A 14,207-nucleotide genomic window follows, 5' to 3' on the forward strand; every position below is an offset into this window, starting at 1 on the left:
TGCTGTGACTCTCCATGACTCTTTTTAAAAGTATTGCACAATAAATCTTGGATTTAAAAGATACTTTCTCCTTCAGAAACAAAATTCATAGTTCGGATGCATATAAATGAAAAGTTCGAAAATGAATGTGTTTTTGAGAATGTGTGTGTGAATCTGACTAAACCAACCCTCTTTTTGGGAATGCCCTTATTTATTAATAAAATAAAATAAAATGGTGGAGTTTCAGTAGTGACATCATTAACCTTTTGCATTTTATTTCTTAAATTTGTCACTATATTGAAACAGTCACAACTGAAACATGTCATCATTGTTTCGGTAGTGACTTCCGAAACATGGGATGTTTTGTCAAAAATAAAGTTTACTGAATTATCAGGTGAAATGTTATGATGTTTTTCGTTCAATGTATATTCAAACTAATGAATCATTAACTTTGAAATCAGTATAATCAACTTCAAAATACAACTAATCTTATAAATTGCACTTGAAATATTGTTAAAAACGTAATTGTTATTGATTTACCTCTGAAAGAATGTTAATAAAATAGCTAAAGTTATAATGTAGATGTAAGCAAAATCTTAATAGGTCAATATAACCCTTCTAGGGTTACACACAGTCAAGCCTGAAATTATTCATTCCCCTGGCAAATTCTGACTTAAAGTTACTTGATCCGAAATGACAGGCTTCTCCCAAAAGATAATAAGATGATGTACAAAAGACATCATTGTGGAAAAAATATTTCTCAGCTTTTATTTACATTTGAACAAAAAGTGGCATTTCCAAAATTATTCATACCCTTCTCAATAATCAATGGAATTTATTGGCTATTACAGCAATCAACACTGGTATTTTTGCCCATTCATCTTTAGCAATGAGCTTCAACTCTTTCAGGTTGGAGGGTCTCCTTGCCATCACCCTGATCTTTAGCTCCCTCCATAGATTCTCAGTTGGATTTAAGTCAGGACTCTGGCTGGGCCACTGCAAAACGTTGCAAAATGTTTTTGTCTGCTTACCATTTCTTCACCACTTTTGCTGTGTGTTTTGGGTCATTGTTGTTATGAAATGTCCACTGGTGCCCAAGGCCAAGTTTCTCTTTCCTGATGTTGTTGTTGAGAATTTTGATGTATTGCTCCTTTTTCATGGTGCCGTTTACTGTGATTAGGTTCTCTGGTCCACCGGCTGAAAAACACCCCCAAAACATTAGGTTCCCACCACCATGTTTGAGAATAGGGGATGGTGTTCTTAGGGTTGAAGGCTTCTCCTTTTTTACGCCAAATGAAGGCTACATCATTGTGGCCAGACAATAAAATTTTTGTTTCATCTGACCATAAAACAGAAGACCAGAAGTCTTCTTCTTTGTCCAGATAAGCATTTGCAAAGGCCAAGCAGGCTTTTGTGTGCCTTATCTGGAGAAGTGGTGTCCTCCTTGGTCTGCGTCAATGGAACCCAGCGGTGTGCAGTGTTCGTTGGACTGCCTGCCTTGAGATGTTGCCACCAGCAGAGCCTAGATTTATCAGGATGGCCTTGGTGGTGATCCTTGGATTCTTTTTTACCTCTCTCACTATCCTCCTGGCCAGCACAGGTGTCACTTTTGGCTTCCGACCACGTCCTCTGAGATTTTTCACAGTGCGGAACGTCTTGTATTTTTTAATAATACTTTGCACTGTAGCCACTGGAACTTTAAAACATTTAGATATGGTCTTATAGCCCTTTCCTGACTTGTGAGCAGCCACAATGCAAAGCCACAGGTCCTCAGTGAGCCCCTTTGTTTTAGCCACGACTGTCCACAAACCAACAGCAGAGAGCTTCTGTTTTTCACCTGTTGATTAAAACTGCTGTTCCCAATGAATCAGGTTTATTAAGATACTAATATAGAACTGGAATGGTATAGAACTTTGGATTTCCCCATAGAATGTGACAGTTTGCAAAGGGTATGAATAATTTTGGACAAGGCATTTTTTGTTCAAATGTAAATAAAAGCTGAGAAATATTTTTTTTCCACAATGATGCCTCTTTTACATCATCTTATTATTTTTTTGGGAGAAGCCTGTGTAATTTCTAGTCAAAAAAAAAAAAATGCTGTTTGAATATAAGTAACTTTAAGTCAGAATTTGCCAGGGGTATGAATAATTTTGGGCTTGACTGCATATTACTATGTTTCAGTAGTGACAAATTTGGGAAGAGGACAAAATATTCTAAAACTTTCTGAAAATACAATATGCACAATTACTAGAAATGTTTGTTTTGGATATTACACAATTTGCACATGTCATGCATGCTATTTTTCGGAGAAAGACCAATTTTTTCCCAACTCTGACTTTGGACCAATTCTGTAGAATAACCCATAAATATGGAAGAAAATTCTGTTAGCACTAGGTTAAAGTACTTATAAGCCATATATAAAAACAGTAGATGGCTATAAAAAGTAGCATGTAAATGTGTGTGTCACTGTGCCAAGGTTGTAAGTGAAGCCGCCTACAGTAAGAACTGTACACCTGCATTTGATACAACAAAACAAACACCAGTTCTAAGAAAGATGTTATGAAAATGTTATGATCTTAATGAAACAAAGATGATATTTCAATTCTGATCTGTCATTAGTGTAACAGTACTGTAGCAGCGCTTCCAATTAGCTTGTACAATCTCCAGCTCTCATGCACAGACCTTTTGGACATGCAGGTACAGCGGATGAAATGAATAAATGAAGAAAAGGCAGGTGAATAATGAGAAGTTAAAATGCCACATGAATCATAGACACGCTCATGAAGGTAGAGGTTGCAGGCCAGGAAAAGGAAATAGTGTGTGAGACAGAGACAGAATCCTAATATACTTTCATTAAATGTGATTTGCTTGTCACGTTCCTTCACAAAACATAAAAACAAAGAAGATAAATGTCACAAAAATAAAGATATATAGTGGCAATGTGACTTCCTTCTGCAGCTGTAGTCCCAAACCACTCATTACAAATGAAGACGTGGGTTCAAATCAGGAAAAAGAGGAAAGAGCCAGATTCTGCACTAGCAATTTTAATATGAGAGACTCTTGTGGAAACGGAGACAGTGAAGAAGTCTGACGAATGATGATGGCCACACTTATCAAGGATTGTTATGTAAAGTCAATACATTTCAAACAGCTTGAGAAAAACTAATGCCACATATCAATATTGGAATGAGCTCATCGGAAATCTATAAAAATATAAGGTGAAGTGTTGCATTCTGAGGCGGTCTTGTGGTTGAAAAGGGGAAATCCAGGGTCACTAAAACATAACCGGATACCGCTGACCTATAAAAATATAAATAATGCATTTATGCCAGTGAAGTCATGCTGAACGGTCTTTGACACATTCCCACAGCCTAAGTCATGGCTTACTGACCTGAACTGTTCTGAAATCGATTAAGATCAGCACACAGTGGAAAAGGATCTCACCTTTGTTATTAATTCTGAATGCGACTTTATGAATGAAAGATGAGTGGCACAGATAGTCAAACCACCCACTGTGTTTATGCTGCAAATAGACGAGTTTGATTTGAAATTCAATATCATGCCCCATTTCAGTCAGTTTCTCTGCAAGAGGCCACTACACACAGCATCTGCAGCAGATCATTAAGACCAACAGAGAATTAAAAGAGCGAGACAGAGATTCTTTCCTCAAGTGAGTATGAAAGCAGATGCAAACATTGAAATAATCCTCATTTATATTGTGATCATCATTCTGAAACAAAACAGCCATGTTCTTGCTCCAGGCTGTGTGAAAAGCCTCCTTACGATGACTGTAATGACCAACTCGCTCTTTTTCCCAACGGTAAAGACACACAACCTCGCAGTTCATTTAACTCAAAATGCATTGCGCATAAACAAACAAACCACAAAACCTCAAACCACCTTTTCCCAGAGAGCTTATGTATGATTGAGCAAAGAAAATCCCATGTTATTGTCTCAAGGAATTTTTATTATCAAGTTGTCAAACAGTTCCAGTCCTGCCCCATTTTCTGTGAATTCTGCAGTGTTTGTTGAGGATACAAACAATGCATCTGTAGTTTTTGGAGGAGTGTGCAGAATGTCAGAGTGCTTCAGAAAACAGCATGATATTGCTGCTGCATACACACTGCATTCTCAAAGCAACATGTTAAAAAGTGCCTTTAAAACACTGAAGAAAGAAATCTCATTCAGTGTAGCAAATGGTTTTTCTAAAAATGGAAAATACATAAACAAATATCTGAGAATAAAACCGCATTGGACTCAGTACAGCGATGAACAGATGGCAAGTGCAATCTTACACAGAACTATCCAATAGTTATTTTATGATGGAAGTGCAATTATATTAGTAGTGTACCACATATACTATATTTAATGCTAGACTCCTACACACTAAAATATGTTTTCTCCTAGGAGTGGAAAATTCCATTTCTAACACACACACACATACAGTTGAGGTCAAAAGTTTACATACATCTTGCAGAATCTGCTAAATTGTAATTATTTTACCAAAATAAGAGGGATCATACAAAATGCTTGTTTTTTTTATTTTATTTAGTACTGACCTGAATAAGATTTCACATAGAAGATGTTTACATATAGTCCACAAGAGAAAGTAATAGTTGAATTTATAAAAATGACCCCGTTCAAAAGTTTACATACACTTGATTCTTAAAACTGAGTTGTTACCTGAATAATCCACAGTTTTTTTTTTGTTTGTTTGTTTAGTGATAGTTGTCCATGAGTCCATTGTTGGTCCTGAACAGCAACTGCCTGTTGCTCTTCAGAAAAAATCCTTCAGATTCTACAAATTCTTTGATTTTTCATGATTTTTGTGTATTTGAACGCTTTCCAACAATGACTGTATGAGTTTGAGATCCATCTTTTCACACCGAGGACAACCGAAAGACTGATATGCAACTATTACTATAAAGGTTCAAACACTCACGGATGCTTTATAAAACGAAGAGCCAGGGGTTTAAACATTTGAACAGAATGTTTTTTTTTTTTCATTTAGTACTGCCCTTCAGAAGCTACAGAAGATAGTCATAGTTGGAAAGGGGTCAAATACACAAAAATGCTAAAAAAAATAAAAACATATGTGGGACCTGTAGGATTTTTCAGAGGAACAGGGTCATTTTTATAAACTCTTATTTTCTCTTGTGAACTATATGTAAGCGTCCTTTACGTGAAATATCTTATTTAGTTCAGCACTAAATAAAAAATAACATGCATTTTGTATGATCCTTCTTATTACGATAAAATAATTAACATTTTGCAGTCTCTGTAAGATGTTTGTAATCTTAAACTGTATATTCAGTTATTTGACTCAATTAAGCAATTCTAAATTTTCATGCTTGTGAAATGCTATAAGTTATGAAATCAATTACAAAAGTACATTTTAATATTTGTATAGCATTATGACCATTATATCTAACTTTATGAAAGTTCTCTTTTAAAATTCTGTTGAGTTCAAGATGCCAATTCAGGCCAGGTACATTAGGGTTATGTTATTGATATGTTTAAAAGTCAAAGTGAAAGAGGTCCATATTACATATGGACCTCTTTTCACAATTCTAGTTTTGTAACGCAGAAGAGCAGAATAAATGCCTTTCAAGATACACAGGAGTCTGTACACAGTCTGTTTTGCCTTTCTGTTTGCCTTAACAACAACAAAAACCCTCTTGCATTTCTATTGACTTTTAAAAAGAAAAAACTGAGAAAGAGGAATGTCAAAGTCACTGTTGTAGCAGCTGTTTTAGAAACCCCCTTGCAGCCGTGTTGACTAGTTGTTTGAAATTAATGTCCAGTAAAGGTAAATAAATGCATCAAATAATTACTGAATATTTTCTGAAATTATTTTGTTGATTGAAGGATTAGTTGACTTCCAAAAAACAAAAAAGTTAATTTACTCACCCCCATGTCAACCAAGATGTTCATGTCTTTCTTTCTCCAGCTGAAAAGAAATTACATTTTTTGAGAAAAATATTACAGGATTTTTCTCCATATAGTGGACTTCAATTGAGATTGAAGGTTGAAGGTCCAAATTGCAGTTTCAATGCAGCTTCAAAGGGCTCTACACTATCCTAGCTGAGGAATAAGGGTCTTATCTAGTGAACCGAAGTACACAGATGAAGAACTAACCGCGTGTGGCCTTTACAATGTGATTATGTAATGCATGAAGTCAGAGCTAGTGCAAGATGAGCATTTGCTTATTTTTAAGAAAATGACCAATCAATTTGCTAGAAGACCCCTATTCCTCAGCTAGGACCATGTAGAGCCCTTTGAAGCTGCACTGAAACTGCAGTTTGGACCTTTAACTCGTTGATCCTCACTGAAGTCCACTCCATAGATAAAATACAAAGTGTTTGTGCATCTTGCCATGATGCGTTTACCTGGAATCAACCCATTACATGTCTGCTTCAAAGCAAGGGGGTTAATAAAAGCATACTTTGAGAATGTGTTGACGCATATGTATAGTGCATTATTTTCAATTTGCTTCGTTTAGCACAGCAAAATAGACATAGCCCAGCCCTTACAAGTAATCCACATGTGATTTGGTTGCCATGACATCCTCACACACTTACTGCTGATGTATGTAACCATAGTAAAATCACTTGAATATGGTACACAGAGTGTGAATTTGTAGGTTTTTTATAGTAAAGCAAAAACGTGACTGACTAAATCAACTGGCTTGGTTTGAAGTCTATGTTCTACTAATTGAGAAACTACTTTATCAGTTCTCACACCTGAACTGATTGGCACTCACTACATGTTTCCTTCCTACACTTTCAGGATAATGCCTGTTATTGTTGAAACTTTGAGGGGGTGTCAGCATTCAGCCCTGCACAGGAGAAAACCTAGCCAATTGGCCAGTTGAGTTGTTATTATCTGAACTCACACTGCGAGAAAAGTAATTGTGTTCCACATGTAATTTTAACTTATTACACTGCTGGAAGTGTTACATCAAAACTGGATCTACAGTTTGTTTGATTATAAGGGCTTTTCCACATTTAATCAAAACCTGCCATGTGGTCAAATCAAACTGACAGGTTTGAAAGTGACTTCATGCTGCGACTGAATGTGCCATGTCCTGTCTAATCAAAAACAGCACTGACAACTGACTGCATTTTTAAAGGGATATTTCACCCCAAAATGAAAATTTTGTCATTAATTACTCACCCTCTTGTCGTTCCAAACCTGTAAGACCTATGTTCGTCTTTAGAACACAAATTAAGACATTTTTGATGAAATCTGAGAGCTTTCTGACCCTGCATAGACAGCAACGCAACGGACACGTTCTAGCACCCTGGAGACCGCTAGGCAGGAACACAGGATACAGGGGCGGTCTCCAGGGCGGATCAGGGAGCTCGGGAGGCCATGGCGGATCAGAGGGTTCAGGAGGCCATGGCCGGGCAAACAGTCCAGGAGGCCATGGCGGATCAGGGGGCTCAGGAACCCATGGCCGGGTAAACAGTCCAGGAGGCCTTGGTGAATCTGGGGCTTAGGAAGCCATGGCCGGGTAAACAGTCCATAAGGCCATGGTGGGTCAGGGGGTTCGAGAAGCCATGGCCGAGCATACAGTACATGAGGCCATGGCTGATCAGGGGAGTAGCCCCCCCCCCCACAAAATTTTCTTGGGGGAACCTAGGGCATAGTCCGCCCAGGAGAGCATGGAAAGGCATGCTGGAGAAAACAGCGGCTCTGGAGGGCATGCTGGAGGTGACGCCGGCTCTGGAGGGCGCTCTGACTCTGGAAGGCGCGCTGGAGGAGGCATCGACTCTGGATGGCGCACAGGAGGAGGCGCCGGCTCTGGACGGCGCTCTTGAGGAGCGGGCTCTGGACGGCGCTCGGGGCGAGCGGGCTCTGGAGGGCTGGCGACCCCAGCGGAGAGTCTGGAGGGCTGGGCGTCTCCAGCAGAGACAGGATGAGACTTTGGGAGAGCAGGCTCTGGGCGAGCAGTCACTGGAGGGCGCTCTGGCGGCGTGGTTACTGAAGAACTGGGCGGAACCAGCGGAGACTCAGGGAGGCTGGGCGGAACCAGCGGAGACTCAGGGAGGCTGGGCGGAACCAGCGAAGACTCTGACTTGGCGGTAGCCATCTTGGCCGGGGACTCAGGCTTGGCGGCCATCTTGGCTGGGAACTCAGGAACGGCAGCCATCTTGACCGGGGACTCAGGAACGTCAGCCATCTTGGCCGGGGACTCAGGAACAACGGCCATCTTGGCCAGGGATTCAGGCTTGGTGGCCATCTTGGCTGGGAACTCAGGAACGGCAGCCATCTTGACCGGGGACTCAGGAACGACGGCCATCTTGGTTGGGAACTCAGGAACAGAGGCCATCTTGGCCGGCGATTCAGGCTTGGCAGTCCCCTCAGAGCTGCCTCAGCCCGACTCATCTTTTGTTGTTAGGTCCGTCGATCTGTTACAAACTGAAGCGGAGTGGAGCCAGGAGAAAACGTGCAGGAAACCAGAATAATAATAATACGGATATTATTTATTGAAAACAAAAGCAACCAGGAAAACTGAGGGAACAAGTAACATTATCAACAGACACTGGGGTGTGAACTGACACAGACTTAAATACACAACAAACAGGGTGTGGTTACAAATGAGATAACAGGATGACAAGGGGGAAATACAAATATGGGCATGACTGAACCAAAAGAACATGAACCAAAAGGGGGAGACAAGGACTAAACCATTTGAATAGGAAACATGGGGGGAAAAACACTAGGAAAACATGACAGAAACTAAATCCTGACACATATATTAAGTCATGTTTTGCGCAGGGGTCAAATACTTATTTTATAACCATTTTGAAATACATTGCATCTAGATTATTTTGTTGTTATTCTGTCTTTTACTGTTCAAATAAACCATTAAAAAACATTGTCAGTGAGTAAACGTACAAAATCAGCAGGGGATCAATTTTTTTTTCCACTGTAAGTGAAACAGCTAAACCACTGATATTTTTATGTTATTTATATGTTGTTGTGAAAAGAAGTACAAGTAGTAGGCAGGTTAAATATTAAAAAAATAAATATCAGTCAAGTGATGAGATAAGGATTTCATTGCATTATAAATAGCCTTAAACTGTAATAAATAATAGCCTACACAATTTATTTTTAATATTAAAATGGTAATGAATTAAATAACTAGTGTTAAGTGTTATTTCAAGTATTATTCTACTCTATCATTTTGTATATCTTATAGAAGTACTACAACATTTTTTCCTTTCTTTTTTTTCCCCTTTTTTTAACTAAACCACTCAAAGGATGTTTTAAAGCTCAGTCTGAACAATATTTCCCAAGTGATTAATAAAGAATTCACTCAAGGTTATTCCTTACATTCTCCACTTGTAAGGAGAAGTTCTCTATCATTTTTCATTTCTAACATTTTAGACGCTAGTCTATAGTCTATTACACTGCCATTGAAAAAAATAACAATAATTATAACACAGGATCCGCATTGTTAATATTCGAAACCCAGTGTGTGCCTGCAAATCAGGTTTGCTCTGAAAAACAAGCTTTTTGTCCTAAAACTAAACTTGATATTGCAGCGTGTCATGCTGAGACTTTTTTCACATTATCCCAAGGACACACATGCACTAGATCCAGAGGCGTGTCACTCTGTGTTAATACTAGGTCATTTCAACAACCCTAATGACCCTCTCTTTTGAGACACATCATTATGTGGCTGTCTGAGAGAACAAGTAACTCAATCACTCAGTCAACACAGGCCAAAGGGCGGCTCTATCAACCAGTCAATCTAGCTGCCCTCTTATATCAACAAATGATCAATAATGTACAATGACTAATAGCATGGTTGTTTCAAACAACCTTCACACATACTAAAAGCTTTTAAATACACATACACTTGCTGGTGTAGTCATACAACCATCTACGGTGTATCGCAAATCTCCAGCAAGCAACACTAAGCACCTACAGTTTTATTCACTAATTAGCTGTGTAGCCATGACAACAGCAGCGTTACTCCCAAAGGACTGTTGTTGGTGTAATAAATGGACTGTTTTTTGTGTGTGTGTAAGGGGGGGGGGGGGGTGTAATTATCACCATTTGACTTTTCTTAGCAGCACTCTTGCTCTCGCTCTCTTTGCACTTTAATTAGTCATCAGTTTGGCAGTCAAGTTTCTTCAGGTGCATCATAAAGAAATCTGGAGAAAAACATTCTTAACCTCATCAGAATTTTAGGTTAATGTGGTTTTAATTTACAGCACAAGTCTAACGCCACTCGGGAAATTAGAATTTAGAATTGTTTATTTGGGCAAAGCCTCTTTATTTGCATTTAAAAATGTTCAGTTGGACTTTTCTGCATTGCACTTTTGGCCAGCTTGTGTTTTAATCTAGTTTGTACTTAAAACTTGGCATTGTGTATTGCAAATATTGTTGCCTCTCATGACAAATTGATTGTGAGGTTCCTCTGCTTTGAATAAAAGTGTCTGCTAAATGAATAAATACAATTGGCCACCAAAATACAACTGAAAAACAAGTTAAAATATGCATTATCTTAGAAAAATAATAATACATTGTGAAATTTCTTTCTGTACAAGTACATACACTACCAATCAAAAGTTTTTGAACAGTAAGATTGTATGTTTTTGTAAAGAGTCTCTTCTGCTCACCAAACCTTGCCAAAACAGTAAAATTTTGAAATACTTTTACTATTTAAAAGAACTGTTTTTTATATGAATACATTTTAAAATGTAATTTATAACTGTGATTTCAAAGCTGATTTTTTAGCATCATTACTCCAGACACATGATCTATCAGAAATCATTCTAATATCCAGATTTGCTGCTCAAAAACATTTATTATTATTATGTTGAAAACAGCTGAGTAGATTTTTTTCAGGCTTCTTTGATGAATAGAAAGTTCAGAAGAACAGCATTTATCTGAAATAGAAATCTTTTGTAACATTATAAATGTCTTTATCATCACTTTTATTCAATTTAAAGCATCCTTGCTAAATAACAGTATTCATTCCCCCCAAAAAATAAATTATACTGATTCGAAATTTTAAATGGTATAGTGTATAATGTTACAAAAACCTTTTATTTCAGTTAAATGCTTATCTTGGGAGATTTCTAATCATTAAAAAATCCTGTACTTAATACTGTCTCAACTGTTTTAAATATTGATAATAATAATAATAATACATTTTTTATGAACAGCAAATCAGTATATTGGAATGATTGGAATAATGATGCTGAAAATTTAGCTTTGATCACAGGAATAAATTACATTTTAAAATACTCAAATAGAAAATAGTAAAAATATTTCAAACAGTACTTTGGGTCAAATAAACGCAGAAGAGACTTAAAAAAAGTCTTACAGTTCAAACACTTTTGACTGGTAGTGAATATTAAGGCAAGACACCAAAACCTCAAACTTCAAAAATAACCAGAGCATGAAAAAACAATGGTTTTGTCTGTAATGTCTTGCCCTAAATTAAAAAGTAACAACTTTGGTACTCTGATTTGAAAATCTTGTAATAAATATTCCCTATGAGCATCACTGAACACTGCAGAAGATGTAGCTTTGCTCTTCTGAACAAGAATGGTTTCTTATCTCCTCTGCAAGACAAGTTTTTTTATGAAACTTCTATTATATTCTATGTATGAAGCTTGTATCATTGTGTCAGTGACTGTTCCAGAAGCTGAGTAAGCGCTTTGCTTGACTTCCTCTTGTTGTTTTAGGGCTTTTAAATAAGATGCAGCTTTTTTTTCTTAGAATTTATCTTGCTTAGTTTTTTAAAATTTTGTTATGACAGCTGGAACACTGTCTTTAAATCCAGTTTGGTGGCTATATTGCATACTGTGCAATTTTTATAAGTTTCATAGAAAGCCACAGAACACTAACAATCACTTGATTATTTTTATATAATATCTCAAAAATAAATCAAAATAAGAAAAACTTGAAATATACCATAAAGAATATACAGTGTGCTTACCTTTGAAACTTATTTTAGGTTTGGGCAGCTGATGCTACGTGACCAGTGAAGGTCAGTTTATTCTTCAGGATAACTTTTCACACACCAGGAGAGAATGATCATTTGACCTTCACTTCGAGAGACAGTGGGGGAGGCTTTGGCAGTGATGAAAAGGAACTCAGTTTTATCAAGGTTCATGACAATCAGCTGAAGATGGTATTTTTGAGTGGTAGCCTAACATCTTTTTTTATGCCTAAAGCTGAAGAGACAAAGAAAAACAATAGTATTCAGTACTGAAAACGTAAGGTATTTTTTCATAACTTTATGCTGTATGTTTTCATAACTACATGTTTATGGTGATTTTTAAAACAATCTATCATCTAGCAAATGTGGTGTCCGAAGCAAGTGTCTGCAAGCAAATCAATTCTTTCAGCTGAGCCATTCAGTAATTACTCCCAGTATTGATCTGACATTCAGGAGACTAATGACAGTTGAATTCTATCAACCGCTAAACTAAGCTACCGATTTTGGCACTTTGGTGTGCAATACAATTATTCTAAGGCTATTATTCCCTCAAATCTCTCATCTAAAACACACACTTCATATTTAACTGTGTACTTATGTGAGTAATAAATTTCAAATTCAAGAGTAGTACATTTAGGGGTGATAAACTGATTATTGTGAAATAAACAAAACAGGGTGACTTTGAAGAGGTTTACTGTAGTTTGAAATAATCACCAGATGCTTGTATCGCAAGGGGAAAAAATATTTGATCCCCTGCTGATTTTGTACAGTCGTGGCCAAAAGTTTTGAGAATTACATAAATATTGGAAATTGGAAAAGTTGCTGCTTAAGTTTTTATAATAGCAATTTGCATATACTCCAGAATGTTATGAAGAGTGATCAGATGAATTGCATAGTCCTTCTTTGCCATGTAAATTAACTTAATCCTGAAAATAACTTTCCACTGCATTGTTAAGAAGGCTTCAGGGCGTCCAAGAAAGTCCAGCAAGCGCCAGGATCGTCTCTTAAAGAGGATTCAGCTGCGGGATCGGAGTGCCACCAGTGCAGAGCTTGCTCAGGAATGGCAGGCAGGTGTGAGCGCATCTGCACGCACAGTGAGGCCAAGACTTTTGGAAGATGGCCTGGTGTCAAGAAGGGCAGCAAAGAAGCCACTTCTGTCCAAAAAAACATCAAAACGTTGACATTTTGGGTCCATGGCCTGGAAACTCCCCAGATCTTAAAACTTGTGGTCAATCCTCAAGTGGCGGGTGGACAAACAAAAACCCACTAATTCTGACAAACTCCAAGAAGTGATTATGAAAGAATGGGTTGCTATCAGTCAGGATTTGGCCCAGAAGTTGATTGAGAGCATGCCCAGTCGAATTGTAGAGGTCCTGAAAAAGAAGGGCCAACACTGCAAATACTGACTCTTTGCATAAATGTCATGTAATTGTCGATAAAAGCCTTTGAAACGTATGAAGTGCTTGTAATTATATTTCAGTACATCACAGAAACAACTGAAACAAAGATCTAAAAGCAGTTGAGCAGCAAACTTTGTGAAAACTAATATTTGTGTCATTCTCAAAACTTTTGGCCACAACTGTACATTTGCCCACTGGCAAAAAAATGATCAAGCTAAAATTTTAAAAGTAGATTTATTTGAACAGTGAGAGACAGGATAACAACAAATTAAAATGTTCATTGCCCCAGCTGAGGGAAGGAGGTTCTCAACCAAGATTTGACGGTACATGGACCCATCCATCATCCCTTTGATGCGGTGCAGTTGTCCTGTCCTCTTAGCAGAAAAACACCCCCAAAGCATGTTTCCACCTCCATGTTTGACGGTGGGGATGATGTTCTTGGGGTCATGGCCAGGCAGCATTCCTCCTCCTCCAAACATGGCAAGTTGAGTTGATGCCAAAGTGCTCAATTTTGATCTCATCTGACCACAACACTATCATCCAGTTCTCCTCTGAATCATTCAGATTTTTCACTGGCAAACTTCAGACGGGCATGTACATGCTTTCTTGAGCAGGGGGGACCTTGCGGGCACTGCAGGATTTCAGATGTAGTGTGTTACCAATTGTTTTCTTGGTGACTATGGTCCCAGCTGCTTTGAGATCATTGACAAGATCCTCTCGTGTAATTCTGAGCTGATTCCTCACCGTTCTCATGTTCATTGAAACTCCACAAGGTGAGATCTTGCATGGAACCCCAGACCGAGGGAGATTGACAGCTACAGTGCCTTGCAAAAGTATTCATTTTTTCACATTTTGTTTTG

This window comes from Garra rufa, chromosome 21 (genome assembly GCF_049309525.1).
Source record: "Garra rufa chromosome 21, GarRuf1.0, whole genome shotgun sequence".
Taxonomy (NCBI): domain Eukaryota; kingdom Metazoa; phylum Chordata; class Actinopteri; order Cypriniformes; family Cyprinidae; genus Garra; species Garra rufa.